The following is an 18,765-nucleotide window of genomic DNA, read 5'->3' on the forward strand; positions in this document are numbered from 1 at the left end:
ATTTTGTTGTAGGTGTATATCCTGCATAAGCCTTGAATCTTATCTGAAGATCTTTTTCTTTTAAAGGTGAGTTAAGCCTATTTATATCTTTTTATATGAAAGATATGTTTGGTCTCAGTACTGTCATGTTTTGTTATGTGTATGGCTGTCAGTATTCTTTTACTACATGATGTTTTCTTTTTGATTGGTTTATACTTTTTATATTTAGTAAGGTTTATACTTTTGTTTTAGTGGTTACCCTTATAATTATAATTTAGCAGAATTCCCCTAGATTTCCATCTCTTTAGATAACTATTAGTTCTGTATTATGAACAATGTCAAAATTAACATGTTTCCTCCTCTTCCTCCACCCCCTACCTGATTTAATCAATAGTGTTGTTACCTTTAGGGCTTCCTTTGAAGTATTAAGTACGTTTATACTTCTATTACTTGATTTGTGATCTTTACATATCTTTTTGACTACCAGGAATTACATTGAGGTATAATTTATAAACTTCCTTCTCTCAAATTTTATTGGGTTTTTTCACTTCCATATCACCAGGGTCTATATAACATTGATTTGTCATCATTATCTCCACATTTATTTTAGTCTTTAGGAGTGTGTGTGTGTTTGTGTGTGCGCGAGCATGTTTTCAATGCTTACTACCACCAATCCTTTCCTCAGATCTCTCAGTTGGCTGAAGTTTTTACTTAAGTAACTTCCTCCAGAAGTGCTCATGTAAACAATATTCCCTGAGTTCTGTTTGTTATCTTTTATACTTGAAGAATGGCATGACTGGATATGAAATATCTGGCTCCCACTTTAATTCTTTATCTTGTAAACATTGCTCCACTGATTTCTGGTACTGAATGTTGTGGAGAAATCTGAGGCCAGCCTGCTATTAACCCTTATAGAGGACTTTGTGCAGGGCATGAGGAGGGTGGTTGGCTGCCTAAAGGAATCTTTGTTTATCTTTATGACCATTCTGGTCAGTATTCCCTGGCACAGGTGCCCTTTCAATATATAAATTTCAGTTCCATGATATTTTAATTGTACTTATAACAATTTGTTGCTGCACTGAATTTCTACGACAGGGGTTTCACTTTTAAGTGTGTTGGATCTATTGCCTTTTGTATTATTTTCTACAACTTAAAAAAATCTTTATTTCCATTCATTTTGTCCATTTTTCTTAATTTTATCCTCATGTCCTTTACTGTACTTTCCTCAGGTCTGCTCCTTGGGCTCCTTGCAATTTCATCTGCATTTGCTATTGTTTGCTCTTCAATTTCTTTTTAAAATTATCTCATCTCATATTCCATTTTTCCTGTTACCTTGTCACCTCTTTCCAGAATTTCTGCTTCATGTTCTCCTTTTATAGAGAACTTTTTAAAGTTTTTCTCAACTATAAGTCAGTGAGTGGTAAAATGTTGGGTCACAATTTTCATCTGCTCTATAGTGACATTTTCCTAACAAGTGTCCTTTGGAAGTTTTGCTGTTATGTCATTTTCTTTTGTATTTTTAATCATAAAATAAGTTGGATTTTCCTGAACCAGCTATTTACTGGTGTGGAGGAAAGGAAGGATAGGCTTCATGGTCCAAAGATTCCTCCTTTGATGCTATACAGAGAATGCAAAGAAAAACTGGTTCCTATACATACGGCTCTGTGTGCAGGTAGCTCTACATTTTCAAACTAGGTATTTCTGTCACCAATCCTGCCATTATAAACAAGTGACTTAGCTTTTGAACTTCAAGGTGAACACCTCACCTTCAGTAAGTATATTTAAGCTCACAGCTTCTGCCCCTTCTCAGATGCTTTTGATAGTCCTTAAATAAAATTTAGAGGTGACATATTATGTCTTTTAGTTCACTGAAAATGGGAAGTTGAAACATTTTTCTTTTCCTTCTTACTTTTTTAATGACTTCTAAGAGAGGAAAGATACAGACTTATGCATGCTGAAAGTCTGATTATCAATTGTGTGTGCTTGTTTAATCTATTGTTGTTTTGGAGAGGTGGGGAACCTCAATACTGGAACTCACAGCACCCATCCTAATGACTTCTCCTTAGAGCGTAATGTATAACAGAAAAGTCAGAGGTAAGCTCCTTGTCAGTCAACTGGGGAATGATAAAATGAACTGAAATATGTACATAAAATATATTACGTAGTCACTGGGAATCATTTTCAAAGAATATATACATCTATGCATATGTATTTCTAGTGGGAAAACTGGTATCTTACAACTAATGGAAAATATAAAATTATACATAGCACGATTCCAATGAAAATATATGTAACTTTATATATGTTTCTACATGTTATATTTACAGCAAAAGAAATGCATATTTTCTCTAGTTTGGTTTTTGCTCATTTTCAATGTCTTTTTATGCTTTTCTAAATTTTCAAAATTTTCTTGGGAAACATATAATTGATTATTGATTACTCCTGCCTTCCAAAAGTGGGTAACTGCAGTGCAACTGGTGATGATTTTCACGCAACAAATATTTCCTAAAAAATATGTATTTTTAAAAACTTATATATGGGAGGCAATGATACTGATACAACATAATACATAATTCAAACTTTATTCAGGTTGTTTTTAATCAGAAAGACATGGATTCTAACCCTACAGTTGCCATTTACCAGCACTTGTGAGTTATTTAAATTCCCTAAACTTCTGTTTCCTCATATATGAAATGGGTATATATTATCTACATATGGGAGCTTTTTAAAGAATAAAATGAGCACTTAGTGTCTATGTAGAACAGAGTAATCAATAAATATGGCTATAAATTTTATAACTAACTACACAGTAATTATAATAATTGTAATTATTACAGAAATTCCTCTTGTTGCTTTCCCATGGATATCTAGATAGCTTAATTGGTACGTAAGTGCTTACAAAAATATTTTCTTCTTGTTAATGCTTAATATATAAATTATACATCATTTCTATTGTATAGTACAAGTCCATACAATGTAGTAGATAGCTATTAGTAAGAAAAACATATTCTGGTGCATTTTCAGAAACTTCATTGCCAAATAGTATTATAAACAAAACATTTGGGATACAGAACAAGAGCTTAGTCCATAAAATATTATTGAATATTTACCGATAATATTTCACACATTAAGCATAAATGAACCTACCAACAACTGTAAATGATAGCAAGCACCTGAGGTTGGGATATGGGTGGCTATCAAGACGACATTGGGGCACAAAATACTGAAGTCAAGCAACAACTAAGTGGAAAACTTTACATGAGTGTCAAAAAAAATAAATATATATATATATACACACACATGCACACATGTATGCAATAGCAATGTTTGTGGTTCATTCAAGAACAATATATAGATTAGTCTGTCAAAAGAAAAATCACATAAAAGAAAAACAGGCAGCCAAAGTATAGAAGACTGAATTCTGGGCTAAAGAATTTAGATTACTTCACAATTGGTAAGAGTAAAGCCTTGAAGATAGAAGAGTGCCTAAATTCAACTTTAATTTCCTTTTTGGAAAAGAAACATCAACATAAAATTAATTGAGAGATGAACAGAGTATGACGACAGAGTAAAAATTCTGTCCTGGTAACTCTTCCAATGCCCTTTGTCTGGCCCATTTCCTTTTACTAAGAATATCCACCCCTCTCCCCCTCATCTGTGACATACTCATTCTTCAAGATCTAGTTTAAGTATCCATTTTCTCTGGAAAGTCTTTCCAAATCTTTCAGCCTTCAAACTGGTTTCCCCTCTACTCTTAAGCATTTCACATATTCATTCATTCAATAACATTTAATCTCATAGATTAATAGTGGGATTAAAAAAAAAAAATAACCAACAAATTTGGTAACATTTATCAAACTAAAATGCAAATATCCCTTTGGCTTAATAACTCACTTTTCGGAAACTATTCACTGAAACTGTGACATAAACATATTTGTACAAAGATGTTCACTACAGTCCTATAATAGCAAAAAAACCCCAAAACCTAAATATTAATCAATAGAGATACATTTAATATAAACTGTGGTACATTCATATAATGGACTATTCTGCAACTGTAAAAATGAATGGGGTAATTTTATATTTATACTGATATAGAAAAATGCCCAGAATATATTTAAGTAAAAAACTTAATTTACAAATTAAGTATGGTTTACATACAGTATGGTTTCTTCTGAGTGAAAAAAGGTATGTGTATTTATATACACATGCATTAATAAGTTCAAAAGTAAACACACACACAGTGTAGAGTTACATTTGGGGAGTAGGATGGGGAAGAGGGAAAGAACTGAATCTTCCTTTCAGTTTTATATACTTCTTTATTTATTAATTCACTTATCAGTCATTTAGAAATTTCTAGAGTGTAAGGTACTCATGATTTATATCACTCACTTGGCACTTACACATTAAGTACCTTCTGAGAGAATATTATATATTCCTGTTTAACCCCACTGAACCATAAATACCTTGAAGGAAGTTCTTACTTTTCCACAGGAACCACCATAACACCTTAGAACGAAATGTTTACAGGTGCATATGTACATGTAAGTGTATTTTTAAAAAATAATGAAGAAGTTCATATCTAATTCACGATAGTGGAAGCTTCTGAGAATGGTGCAAGTGAGGAGGGGAATGAGATGAAAGGTAATTTTAAAAAAGAGTAAGTTTTAGCTCAATAATTAATATTTATCTCTAAAATGTTTTTCATGAAAACTCATGCATTATATTAATCATTTTTATGTTAGATGAAGTGCAGTTTTTTTCTACCAGTCTGTCATTTGCCTTAACTTCGTTTATTAGCACCTAACAAGTCAACTTCTTGATTATTCTTTAATGATTTTTAACTTTCTTATTTTTTGATTTTTAACTTCCTTTTGGCCTTGCTTAAGAAAAAGTACTTTCTTCTAATTCTTTTATGATTACAAAAAAAACAAAACCTGTCTTACTTGGAGAACATTATGCTAAGTAAAATTAGCCAGTTACAAAAAGTCAAATAAATACCATATGATTCTACTTATATGAGGTATCCAAAATAGTGAAATTTATAGAGGTGGAGGAGAATGGTGGTTGCCCAGGGCTGGGGAGAAGGGGGAATGGGGGGGTTCTTAATCAAGGGGCAGAGAGATTCAGTTACACAAGATGAGTAAGTTCTCAAGATCTGATATACAACATCTCACCTACAGTTAACAATACTATACTGTACTCTTAAAAAAATTTGTTAAAAGAGATGCTAAATGTTCTTACCACAATAAAAAATTTTTAAAAAAAATTTTAAATGTTGAGCTCTTTATTCCCTTGGAATTTATTTCTTGGTACTGAACAAAGTAGGAAACTGAATGTTTTTACAAATGAATAGTTGAAGGCTGCACCACAATTATCTTTTTTTTTTTTTTTAATCCGCACCCAACCGGGAATCGAACCTGCAACCTAGGTTATGTGCCCCAACCAAGAATTGAACCCTCAACCTTCTGGTGTATGGGACGATGATCCAACCAACTGAGCCACCGGCCAGGGCCAACTTGTCCCTCTTTAGAGTAACACTTAAATTTCCCTAACAGGCATAGTTTCCCAACCATTTTAACATTTTACAAGTCTTATTGTTTCGATACAGTATCACATGTTTATAGGTGCATGCACACTTTAGGATGACTAATTTAACTGTAGTCCATATAGCTTGCTGCTTTACTTAGTTCTGGCTAAACATTTCTAAGTGACTACTCATTTTTGTTATTTCTACAAAGATTAAAGCAAATTTCCTTTTTTTTAAAACGACTATTCAAAGTAATTTGATTTTCATTCTTGGTTTTCTGGTACTTAACCTCTTACCATTTTTTAAAATCTATGAAGTCAATATGTTTAGTAACTTAAATTAGTAATTATATGAACAAATCTGGGTCCAGGGAAGTTGAAGGGAAACAGAAACAACTATTTACTAAATGTCTATTGCAACTGGTTAGCACTGTTTTTCTAAGTTGTAGCTTCCATATAACATAACTTTAAAAATTTTCCGCCAACTGCCAAAACAACGATATGACTGCTTCAAAAAATAATTAAGAGCTCTATTTACATCTGGCATATGTTGCTCTTGTCCCCTATTCAGCTACCAGAAGTTTACTGTTTCAGAAAAATACTTTAAATACATCTGTAATCAGCTCTTCATAAAACTATGTTGATTACTATCTAGAATCTACATTCAGCAAACTCATTTGCCCTAAACCATATCAGTATTCCCTATTTTAAAAACAAAATAAAAAATCAAACAGCTCACTTCTTTCAACAGAGGTTTTTGATGTACTTTCTAATAGGAAAATGCTTGTTTTCACTTGGTTTAGGTTTAATAAAGAGACTGTAAGATGATCAGAAGACTAGTCGAGTGAGATAAATTAACTGAAAAGCTAGTAACTAAATATAAGCTTCAAAGGCCCATTTTTTATGTTCTTTATTTTTTCCATACTCATTTAGCCTAAATCATTGCTAGGTTCTTATTTATTCCCAAACACATTAGGTTCCATAATCTAAAATGTCTTGGAATAGAGTATACTAGAAAGGAAAGGGTGTGTTTTCTTTACTGATGACAAAAAAAAAAAATCTCCCTTAGCAATCTGTTTCAACTTAATAAACTGATAGTCATTAATTTCTTTAGAGCTAATTTCAGTTTTATGAAAATAAAATATTCCCACATAATATTATCAAATAGACCTAAGTCCATAACCATACCAAGGTACAGAAGAAAAAGCCACCTGTTGTGAACAAATAAATTTCTCTTTTCTAATTATCCAGTTGTTTGCACACTAAATTTCCATCTTCCATCATTCAACCAGGCATGTCATTAAAATACTATTCATACTTACTACCACAGTCTATAGTCACAAACTTATCCTAGAAAGACAGAATCATTGGCTCAAAGTTCAAATATCAAATTGCGTTTTAATTCTGAATTCTGACTTTTTGATCATTAATTATCCTCATTACTTTTAAATGATACCATCAATTATTATTTAAAGTTACTGTGGGCGATTGGGGTTTGATTCCTGGTCAAGGCACATGCCCGGGGTTGTGGGCTAGATCAATGACTTCATTGATGTTTCTATCTCTCTCTCCCCTCTCCTTTCCTCTCTCTGAAATCAATAAAGATATATTTAAAAAAATAGTTACTGTGAATACAAAACTAAAATTTTTCATACATTAATAAGCACTTAAAACACAATAGCACTAAAAAAGGAAAGTTTTGAGCTTTTATTCAAATTTAAAATGACCTATGTGAAGACTCTATCATCACACCAAGCAATATGAGTTCATATCACAATCAGGACTATTATTTTAAAAAATACAAACCTCCCTCCTTCTAGATACCATACAGTATTTGAAAAATGAAGAAATGTAGACATAGTAACAAAAATCACCTTACCTCCACCATCCCAAGGCACTACTGCTAACATTTCACCAAAAATTTTTAGACACTTCACAAAATCAAGAGTGCAAATTCCGTTTCACTGTGTGTGTGTGTGTGTGTGTGTGTGTGTGTGTGTGAGAAAAAGAGAGAGAGAGAGAGGGCGCGCGCGATCAATGCATGTCTAGAATTGGTATTTGACATTTTTCTAAGACCTCTAAAATCATACAACTTTACAGACCCTGTACAAACTCACTACATCCAGATCTCCCAGCTATTTTTTCAGCTTTCAAGGTTCCAGCCAAGAGGTTCACAAATCAAATGACTCAGAAATAGAGAACAGGTTCCCTGTTAGATGTAGTAATAGAGATACTAAGACATCATTAGAAAATTAATAAAGGTACCCTGAGAGTTACAATTACTTGGTATGTGGGATTACAGATGCTATGAAGAACCTTTAAAGTGTTGTTTTATCTCTGCAATTGAGGAGTTTATATTCTAGCAACATATAATCTAACTTAAATCTGTCCTACTTTGTTTTTGGGTATAAGGGCAAAACAATGAATATAATGAAGGATGATATTATGAAAACAAAATGAATGGCCCCAACTCTGCAGGTAACTTCCTTCACTAGGCACATGTTTCTTTCTTAATCACTTATTTTAAGCATGCTATAACCTAGCTTAATCTTTGGGCTGCAATTAATTTCTAAGTGTGACACAAAGGTAATTCAATGAATGGTTAAAGGGTAGAACATATACCAGACAGCAGGAGGTTTTAACAAACCATCTTAATAGCGTTTCACAGAAAACTCTCCAACAGATTGGCTTTACAAACAGTCTAAGGACAAGGTAACAAATGAATCTCAATCTCTCTCATCAGAAGACAATGAAAACAGTATCAACACACTTATTACAATTCATCTTGATCTTAAAAGTGATTTAAATTCAGTCTCTATTTGCCCAGCCGGAGTGGCTCAGTGGTGAGCGTCAACCTATGAATCAGGAGGTCATGGTTCGATTCCCGGTCATGGCACGTCCTGGGGTTGCGGGGCTCAATCCCTAGTAGGGGGCATGCAGGAGGCATCCAATTAATGACTCTCTCATCACTGATGTTTCTAGCTCTCCTTCCCTCACCCTTCCTCTCTCTGAAATCAATAAAAACATTTTAAAAAAAACTTCAGTCTCTATCTCAACTATAAGTTCCAGAAGGCAAAAACTATGTCTATACAGTAATAGCTAACAAGCTCAGATCTCAATGATTTGTACTGGCAACTCAAATGATACAGAAAGACTTTTAGTGCATCGGAGTCATCACCTTACTCGAAATCCCCTAATTTAGAAATGCGTTTAGGATACCACTCTAGAAAAAAGAAAATCCAACTCTGAAAAAGCTTTGGCTCCTTATGCTCAAACTTTACAGCAGTAACATTTACTGAATGTGGCTATGTGTTTTAAAAAAAGAAAGAAAAAGGAAGACAGAAAAGAAGGTGGCCGTCTCTTCCACACTGCTTGTTAGGGACAAGAAGGAACCACTGTTAGCACTAACACTGGACTGCTCAGCGCTGAAAAAGCACACATGAAATACTGAAATCTTACTCTTTTGGTATCTAAAGCTACTATATCATCAGTATGAAGCAAGTAGTTCCTTAAGAACAGAGCCCAGCTGTCATTCTCAGGGGATACCTGTATCATAGGGGGTACAAGTTTATAAGCCACTAGCACCTGAGCACAAGCTTTCACTTGAAGAACTTAGGATGCTGCCAGATGCACTTTCACAATACACCGGTAACTGATGTATCTGGTCAAGGACTAGAGAAACAACTTTGAGAGAAAATGTACTCCAATTTTTCTGTGAAAGTTTTATAATTTTAAAATAAACTGAGTAAGATAATAAAAAAATCAAGATATGCAGAAAAAGAGAAATAAAATGAACCAACCAAACACACAAAGTATTTTCATAGGCATTAAAAGGGTCAGCTTAAATGTAGTAAGAGCCCGGCTGAGTGGCTCAGCGGTTGAGCACTGACCTAGGATCCAGATCAAGGTTCGATTACCGGTCAGAGCACATGCCCGGGTTGTGGGCTCGAGGGAGCTAATCAATGACTCTCATCATTGATGTTTCTATCTCTCTCCCTTCCTCTCTCTGAAATCAATAAAGATATATTAAAAAAAAAAAAAGTAGTAAGAAACGGTTCCGAACTGAAATGAAGGAATGAAAATATTTATGGCAGTGGCAAAAAAAACCCAACCAGGTTTTTTGTTTTGTTTTTTTTTAAAATGAAGGCTCAGAATCACGTATTAAAAGCCACAGTGTTTTTTAAAAATAGAAAAGAGATTTTGCCCCTCCTCAAAATAACCCAACCTATGATCTTTGAGGAAAATTAAAGTATGTTAAGATGATGGGCAAACTTCCTGAGAAACACTGAACTGTTAAAGGATGCAAGGGTGGAAACAACCAAAAGACTCAAGAAAACACTAATATTTGAAATAAAATCAATTGTTTTAGCAACATAATCGTGACAAGTCAATTTTTATCTGTCTTAGAGCTGTTGCATCTTCCATTTCTTGTAAAATAAATGAAAGTTTTACCTTTGGGAAAAGATAAGCAATGGTAGGGAATGTGTGCATGTGTTCGCCAAAAGCTAAGTATAAAATGCTCATAGTAGCACTATTCCTGACAGCCAAACAGGAAAACAACTCTACATCTGCCAATTGTCGAATGGATAAATTGTAGTACATTCATACAATGTAGTATTATAGGGCAACAAGAATGAACAAACTATTGCTACAAGCAACAACATGGATGGAACTCACAAATATTCAACTGAAGAAGTCAGACACATAGGAATACATGCTGGGTGATTACATTTACATAAAGGTCAAAACCAGGTAAAACCAATCCAAGCTGTTAGAAAGACAGGGCTGGGGGTAGTGACTGGGAAGGGTGGAGGGTATGCTCGTAGTGTTTTATTTCTTGATCTAGGTATTACTGGTCACAAGGATGTGTTCACTTTGTGGAAAAGTCATAAAGCTGTGTATACCAATAATTTGTGTACTTGTATACTTTCATTACAACCTTAGTTAAAAAAGATCACATTTATTTCCACAATTTAAATAATTATTTTTATATAGTACATATACATATAGATATAAAAATAATTATATACAGACTGTTTCTAATTCAGATGACCAGTACTAATTTAAATGACCGATAATACTGGCACTCCTACCTGCTCTAATTCTTTCTCTTCTCTCCATCCCAACCCTTACTCAAAATTAGTCTTTTGGGGAAAAAAGTGAAACTTGAAGAAAAATTTTAGGTTCATTAGTAGATTAGGAAAAACAATAAATGTGTAAGGTAAGTGATTCTTGCAAGAATCTTCCACATTCCCCTTCCCCTGACATGCTTATTTTGCCTCTGAGGAAGTACTCCTCCCAAAGTCTTTGTCCAAATCACTAGTCTCTCTTATCTTTTACTGAGCCCAAAAATATCAAAACTTGACTAAGTAATCAGTTTCTTAAAAAATAGAAATGAATTTAAAAGGATTATGAAGATATCAGTCATTTGTACACAACAGTGAATTAGTTCTGGACTATTTTTAACACTTAACTTCCCAGGTAAAGAAAAATGAATGATTCCACAATTTCTTCTACCATATGATCACTATGCCAAAAATATTAGATTTCAAAAGATATTGTCTTTACCCATCCTCCATTTCATCTTTCTTCTCTACCATGATACAAACCTGAAAGACTCCTACTTTTCCTTTGTTAAATTTTACTAACTTCTAATTTTCCTTAAAGCCTGTTTATCTTATTTTTTCAAAAAGATACTATCAATAATGTGTTAAGAAACAATTACTAGTGACATTATTATATACCATACTCTATACCAACCCTGCCCATCTCAAAATATAACAGGTGAATAAAAAAGTTATATGCTCTTCCCCTTCCCCACTCTCTTCCTCTGAAGTGTTAGATTCTCATAAAGCCACATCTTACATATGTTATATACTATGTTATAGACCATGGGTGCAGTCATACTTGAAAGTAAAAAATAATTCTCTGATCTAAACCCAAACAGAGTTGGCAAGCCAGCAAAGGCTAAGCTGATTCAAGTCAGTTATCAATACATGGTACTAAAGAAACCAATGCCACAGAGGTTGAACTCATTTAGTAGCCAGTTCATTTCACACTAATAAAAAAGTTTCAACAGTCAAAGATTTTGGCACAACCCATTCGACCATCTGGAAAATGAACTTTGTGGTACACGAGGGGAAAACAGTAAAACTAAGACTATCACTGTTACCAGAAAAATAATTTTTAAATATGGACTGTAATTCCATTTTTATCACTAAATAATTTCCGAGCTTTGAGGAAATAGGAAAGTAGGCTCTCTTCACAAAGTAGATGAATGACACATCTTCTCTCATGAGATGTGGAAGTATTCCTTAATGTTTTTTAAGGTTTAGCCACCAATTGAGAGAGCATATTTTTTTTCCTTTTTTAAACAGTCACACAATTTTCCATTTGTTAGAAGGGCAGAACATTTGACAATTATATTTTTAGAAATTGGGAGAGTAAGCAAATACATACAGAACTTATATTTGCTTTAACATGCTACCTTATTTTAGGTGTTTTAAAATAAAAAACACACACAATGCATTACTTTTCAAAGTGAAGTAAATATTTTTGATATTTGACTTCAACTAAAATAAATTAGGTAAAGGAAGTTAGCTGGTTTCATTTCCCTATTTTCTAAGGATTACGTTTAAGCACATATCTTGTATTAAACAAACATATACAAAACCCCAACCTATGCATGTAAAGGCACCAAACTGTGGTGAGAAAAGGATTATCAGTCTACAAACCTGTCAGAATTACTGCTGAAGTCTAATTTAACTCACATTTTTTCCTTTCTGAAACAGTCGTCTATAACTATGAGCTAAAATGACCCAACACCCTTTATTCATAACTTATGAGTAATTGAAGGGAAATCCACCCTTCTTTGTACAATGAGTGCTCAGTGATCTCATCAACAAGCTGGAAAAACATGCTGGCCAATCAGTGCAATCTCCTCTGGAGACAGATTTTCATGAGAGGTGAAATTATGATCAGAACGTTAACTTAGAAAATGTGAAACCAGATGATTTAACAACAAGGGCATCAGACTACAGATCAGTCTCCAATAGGATAGATGGGATAGGATAGGGGACAGATGTGCTGCAAGGGCTAGGTTATTCCCTTCCCTGAAAATAATGGAGACTTTATGCCAAATGTATTTCCTTATCTACCCTTGTTTATGGAAAAACCAGGTGACATCAATTAGTTTTGAAATTCTTCTCTGCTACTTACTAAGCATATTCACTGTTGTGTAATGTCCACCTTATGGAACTGTTAAGGGTTAAATGAGGTAGTTCATAGGAAAGTGTCTGGCACAGACTCCAGTACCTAAGCAGAAACAATGTTTATCATTACTCCGTCTCTTCTGTTTCCTTATTCTTTCTTCCAAGAATATTTCAGTTCATTAGAGTAAGATCAGTGATTTACAAATCACCTAGATTGCATTTTGGGGGATGCCAGAATCTCTTTAATGACTCATGCACACTTTATCTCTTGGATTTAGCCAACTCCATTCCTTACTATTGATATTTAAAAGAACTGCTGATTATTGAGCATCTACCATGTGCTGGGTACTTTACTATCTCTTATCCTCACAAGTTTTCCATAAAGCAAGTGTTATCATCCTCATTTAAAAGATAATGAAGTAAGGATCCAAGAGGTTATTGCTTGCTCTATGTCAAACAGCTCCTTAGCAGTGCAGCCAGGATTAGACCCCAGGTCTAGATAGATCTAACTCTAAGCTCTTTCCATTATATCATTCAAAAGTCTCATCCCTTATATTTTACTTCTTTATAATTTTATTTTCAGAAAGTAACAACTGCAATTTGGGGGTAACTTGCTAGCAATCTCAGATATTAACCAGAGTTCTCTGGAAGACAAGAATGCAATTCAAAGGGCTGATAAATTAGTGAAATGAAAAGTCTAAATCAGAATAATCCTTCAGAGACCAGTGGGACAAGATAGACACAGTAATTTTTAGTGATAAATAGGGAACAATAAGAGAACTCAAGTTGAAATAACTCATTAGTTTAGATTATTTTCAAAGTTAAAACAAATAGGAAAAAAAACTAAGAAAATACTCACTAGCCTTGAATTCTGCCCAATCTAAGTCCAAGGGTCCTCACTAACAAGTCAGGATCTATTGGTGGTGCTTGCCTTACCTGGTGTCTCCAAGGTTGCTGGCCTTTCCTTGGGTTTGCCAGAATTTCCAGTAAAGAAAGAGAAAAGTAGTACAGGGACAACCCTTAGGACTAACCAGCATAACTTTTGACATCAGCATTGTCATTATCGCATTTCTATTCCTGAAATAACTTCTAAGTTTTGAGAAAACAGGCTCTATCACACATACACACACACACACACCACACCACACAGTTGGGAAGCATCCTTTCTCTCAAGGGATGTAAATGTTTTGAAGGTTTAAGCCATCAGATGGGAGAACAGTAACCCACAGTACTTAATTCCTAAACAGGAAAAATCATGTTCCTTGTTCAGAAATCTATCTAGAAAGGTTGCAGAAGTTCCTTATTCTACAAGTAGTAGGAAAACCTGAAGGTAAATTATCATGGGCCAGAACAATACCACAGAAAGTATAATTAGCATGCATGGCTAGAACACTAAGGAGTTTCTTGACTGCTGCATATAATAAATACGCAGCTCCATCAGGAATATTTCATGTAATACTATACTACTGAATCATTGCCAAAAATTCAGTTTAAAAAAACTAATTTCAGAGTCATAGGTGATATTTTTATCTCACAAATACGTATGGGATTGAGAGACTAAGTTTTTACTCTACATTTCATACTAGAAATTAATAGCAAAATCCATTTATACAATGTATTCATTGTTTCTTGAACTATAAATGATCACAGTTAAAATTTCAGCACTTCAAAATAATCTTATGAATTTTCCAATAATTAGAAAAATCACACCTATTTTCAGAAACTTTCATATCAGATTATTTTCAGATATCAAATTTCATCTTTTATTAAAACATAATAAATGAGAAACTAACAGTATTGATTCCAGGTAGGAGAATTTGGTAGCAGAGGGGAGGTATATGAATTTATTACTTATTCGAAGTAATCAATTCTAACAACTAAAAACTGAAAGCGCTCAGAATACATAGCACTTCTGCAGACTTGTAAGCTTTCCTTATACTTCTAGAAAATCACTACCAACCAAATAGGCATCAAGAGAAATTCAGGAGGACAAGTTGCAAAAGCTAAAATACTTTCAGCATTTAAAAAGAAAAATATAAAATATTCAACCTCATACTACTTTCAGTTTCATTGACTCTGGAATATATTATCAAAGTGTCCCTATGTGCAACACAAATTATTTTCTATTACCTTAAAATGTTATGTGAAATCCTAAACTCAGGAATTTAAATTAAAAGAAAAAAACGAATGATTCGTGGACTATTAGTATAAGACATTCTCTCCCATGGAAGGCTTTGAAAAGTCCTCATAAGCTTTCACTCTATGAAGCTGTTTCTTTCTTCTTCAAACATTGGCCATTGTGTGTGTGTGTGTGTGTGTGTTGTGTTTGAGGATATGTCAAGAAAGTTTTCAGACCAATTAACCTGTGGGCGAAGAAACAACTAAAAACCAGTTCTGACAGAATTTTTGCTTGAAAAATATACTGTATCTTGTAACTATTTTATTTCCAGTAAAAAGCCCATCCTTTATGTAAAATAAATAAGTGATTTTAATAGAGACTGAATTAACTTATCTTAAAACAGTGTCTTATTTCAATTCCCTACCTGGAAAGTTGTCTGATCCACAATTATGTAACTCTATCCAAGACTCCTAATGCGAGAGTTACATATCCATTAAGACTTAGTAAAACCCCCCCCCCCACACACATGCATGCACATGCACGTAGTTCCTTAATTGCCTTGCCAAAATTATGAAACCCAGCATATTCTTAAACAAAACCTCCTATCCAAACCAGAAATAGTCACACTTTGTATGCTCCATAAAACTTTTAAAATAAAAAGTACTCTTCTCGTCTAACTTCTTATCATTATTTGAACTGTACATTTAAAAAATGTAAACAAAACGCCAATTTTCAAAGAATGACATTTTTACATAAAGTTAGCAAAATATAATTTTTAGCCTTTTAATTCATCTTCATTTTCTTCATTTTGAGGCCATTTATTTGCCCTCTAAAAGACACATAGCATTTTCCCTGAAGACTAATCAGCAAGTTCTTTTCCCTCTGTGCCAACATAGAATCTCCAGAACAACTTCTACAGCTGAAGCAAAGCAACAATTCTACAGTGAATTTGATTTACCATTTGGTTACATACATACTAAAATTTTGATCCATGAATAACTTAGTCAGCTTATGGACATCAATGAAAAGAAAACTGACACTCTGGCATGTGACTACCAACAACCAAGTCAACTTACTTCAAAAGGAAACAGACTCTTTAGTAGCTAATAATTTCAAACAAATTAAGTGTCCAAGACAAAAGTACCTCAACAAAGTTTGAAATTACAAATTGTGAAAAGGAGATTCAGAACAAATATTTAAAAACACACAATGGGACTAAATTAAGTTTGGCTGAAAGAATGTGATTCAGTGCTAATGGTATTAACAAATCAGTACATCTTGAAAAAGCTTTACATCTAGCAATAGATTATCATGCTAGGATTTCAACCCAGTGGCATTGTTTTCTCAAAAAAAAAAAAAAAAAAAAAAAGGCAATTCTATGACATATAGTGCCAATTCTGGAAGGAGACCTGAATATTATTTGAATGGAAGAGAGAATCCTAATATGCAAATGTGAAAGGAAATGATGAAACTACAAATATTTTTAATTTACAAAAAATTGGTAAATGTATCAAAGAATCATTAAAACACATTTACCAATAATGTTGCACATGACCTGTACCGGGCTTGAAACATCACATTCTTTCAAGTAACATATAGCAAACTGCTTTCTCAAGGACTATCTGCAACAGTGACTAGTGAAAACCCTTAAAAACTATTTTTCAGATTATCATCTCCCTCTTTCATTTGTTAAGTATTCTGATCAAGTACAACAATGAAACAGTTTTTAAGGAAAGAATGTATAATTTTTAAAAGGCAGCTAATCTCAATTCCCTTAATCAAAAGAGGTATGACAACCAACGCATGTAAAATTAACCTTAATCCGGTAACGAAAACACGCAAAATGTCTCCTAACAATTCCCCTCCTCCTAAAAACAACAACCGCACACATAAATACGGTACTGACCTCCACCCCACTGAGAGCAGCTAATTAATAAAGAGAATAGTTACGTTTGGAGACCAAGGTGCAACACCCAACCTCATAAACCTCCCAAAATAACCACATCGTCAAAGTAGGACTGAACATTATTTTTGCTAAAGCAAGAATCCAACCCCCGGGAGCCTCAGCCCTTAGACAATGGTGGTTACCAGACAGAGAAGCACAGTTGGGTCCAAATGACACATTTCACTAGGCCTTGGACACAACACACACACACACACACCACACACACCAACGGGTCAGTTCTAAGGAACGGGCGTTCAAACCCCACTAGCAGACGGAGGGCGGCACGGCGGCGCGGGGGCTCGCCGGGAGAGCGGGCGAGGGCTGCTGATAGAACGTTAAGGGTAACTGCACCGCACGCGAGGGAGGGGGCTGGAAATGGCCGATGGATTCTATATTTATTTATTTAAAGGTCTTCATTTAACGGGTCCTGCCAGGGGTTCTGTAACTAAAGCCAAACTGCGCAGCAAACATTATGGGGTTGGGAGAGGAGTCGCTGCTCCCCCTACCCCGTGACTAGGGAGGGGGGGCGGGGGAAACAAGTTCCCGGGCCAACGCTACGGACCACTCCGATTCCCCCTCTCCCCTCCTCCACAGGAAGGGGGAGGCTAACAGAGAAAAGGGGGAAAACAAGTTCCCCAGCCAGCCCCACTGCCTGATCACTCCCAGTTGTTTCCCCCACCTACCCTCAAGAAAGGGGGAGACTAAACCAAGGAAGGTAGCTGAAAAGGGGGAGATCTCAACCTTCGCCTCCCCCGCGTCCCCGTCCCCCTCCCCCCCGCCATCAACAGACTCCTGGGGGTCCGTGAGCTAGTCAGGAAGCCAAAGGGATGGGTGGGGGTAGAGGGTGCCGAGCCCCGAAACCAAACAAAGCGCGGCCTGAGCGAGAGCCAGGGCAAGTGGGGAAGCCGCGGCTTTTCCTGCCGGCCGGGGCCTGGGTCGGGCTGACACTGCGGCACCGGGGGACCCGCCTCCGCTCAGCCTCCGTCGCCCACCCCCGGGGCGCTCCGGCCGCCCCCGCTCGCCCCGGCCTCCCTTCCCGCGGGTCCCCAACGGCCGGGCGCCCGAGCCGGCGGGCGGCGGGGAGGGAGCGCGGCCTTACCCCTCTCGCCGGCGTTGTTCCGCTCCTGGGGCGGCGGTGGCGGCGGCGGTGGCGGCGGCGGAGGCTGCTGCTGCTGCGGCGGCGGCGGAGGCTGCTGCTGCTGCGGCGGCTGCTGCTGGGGCGGCTGCGGCGGCGGCTGCTGCGGGGGCTGCTGCTGCTGTTGCTGCACCGGGCGCGGCCGCGACACTCGCCTGGGTCTCCGGTTGGCGGCTCGGACGGAGTTCATTTGCCGGGCTGAGGTGGCGGCGTTGGCGGAGGGACACACACACGCACACGCACAGCGAGCTCCCGGGCCGGAGAAGGGGGTGGGGAGAAGGGGAGGAAGGAAAGGGAGCGAGGGGAAGGGGAGACGGTGAGGGCGGAGGGCCCGAGCGAGACCCCGAAGCCAGAGAAAGGCCCGCGGAGACGGAGGGCAGGCGAGAGCAGGCGAGGCCGGGCGGGCGGGCCTGACGCACGGGGAAGGCCGAGGCCGCCGGGCGGGGCGGCCGCGAGGGACTGAGACGGAAAGACGAGCAGAGCGAGAGAAAGAAAGAAAGGGCGTCCGCCCGCCTGGGGATCCCGAGGCGAAGCGCGGCGTCGGCGGCTGAGGAGACAGACCCCGGGCCGGCCGACTCCCGAGCGGCGTCTCCGGCGGCGGGGGCAGTGGGCGGGCGGGTGAGGAAGGGAGAAGGAGAGGGAGAGGAGGGAGGGAGGGAGGGAGCAGGGGGCGCCCGGTTTTTTTTTTTCCCTTTCTCTTCCTCCCCCCCACACCCCCTGAAAGAGATTTCTGAGAGGAATTTTTTCTCTCTTTCTTCGGCCTCTTCTTTCTCCTCCCCCCCTTCTCTCCTCTGCGAAGGGGAAATGAGTGTGAAAGGAGGAGATAGGGGGAAAAAGAGGCGTCGTC

At 36.9% G+C, this 18,765-nt stretch overlaps 1 protein-coding gene across 1 annotated transcript in view; it reads right to left on the reverse strand.

Annotated features, from left to right (window-relative positions):
* FBXO11 (F-box protein 11) overlaps positions 1–17,951 on the reverse strand; it is a 78,048-nt gene extending 60,097 nt beyond the window's left edge. The window contains exon 1 of the mRNA XM_087823537.1: positions 17,883–17,951. The gene's annotated coding sequence lies outside the window, so the exon portion shown is untranslated. The remainder of the gene's footprint in view (positions 1–17,882) is intronic.
* Positions 17,952–18,765: the final 814 nt, after the last annotated feature.

The sequence above is a fragment of the Miniopterus natalensis genome, chromosome 13 (genome assembly GCF_054644295.1).
Source record: "Miniopterus natalensis isolate mMinNat1 chromosome 13, mMinNat1.hap1, whole genome shotgun sequence".
Taxonomy (NCBI): Eukaryota; Metazoa; Chordata; class Mammalia; order Chiroptera; family Miniopteridae; genus Miniopterus; species Miniopterus natalensis.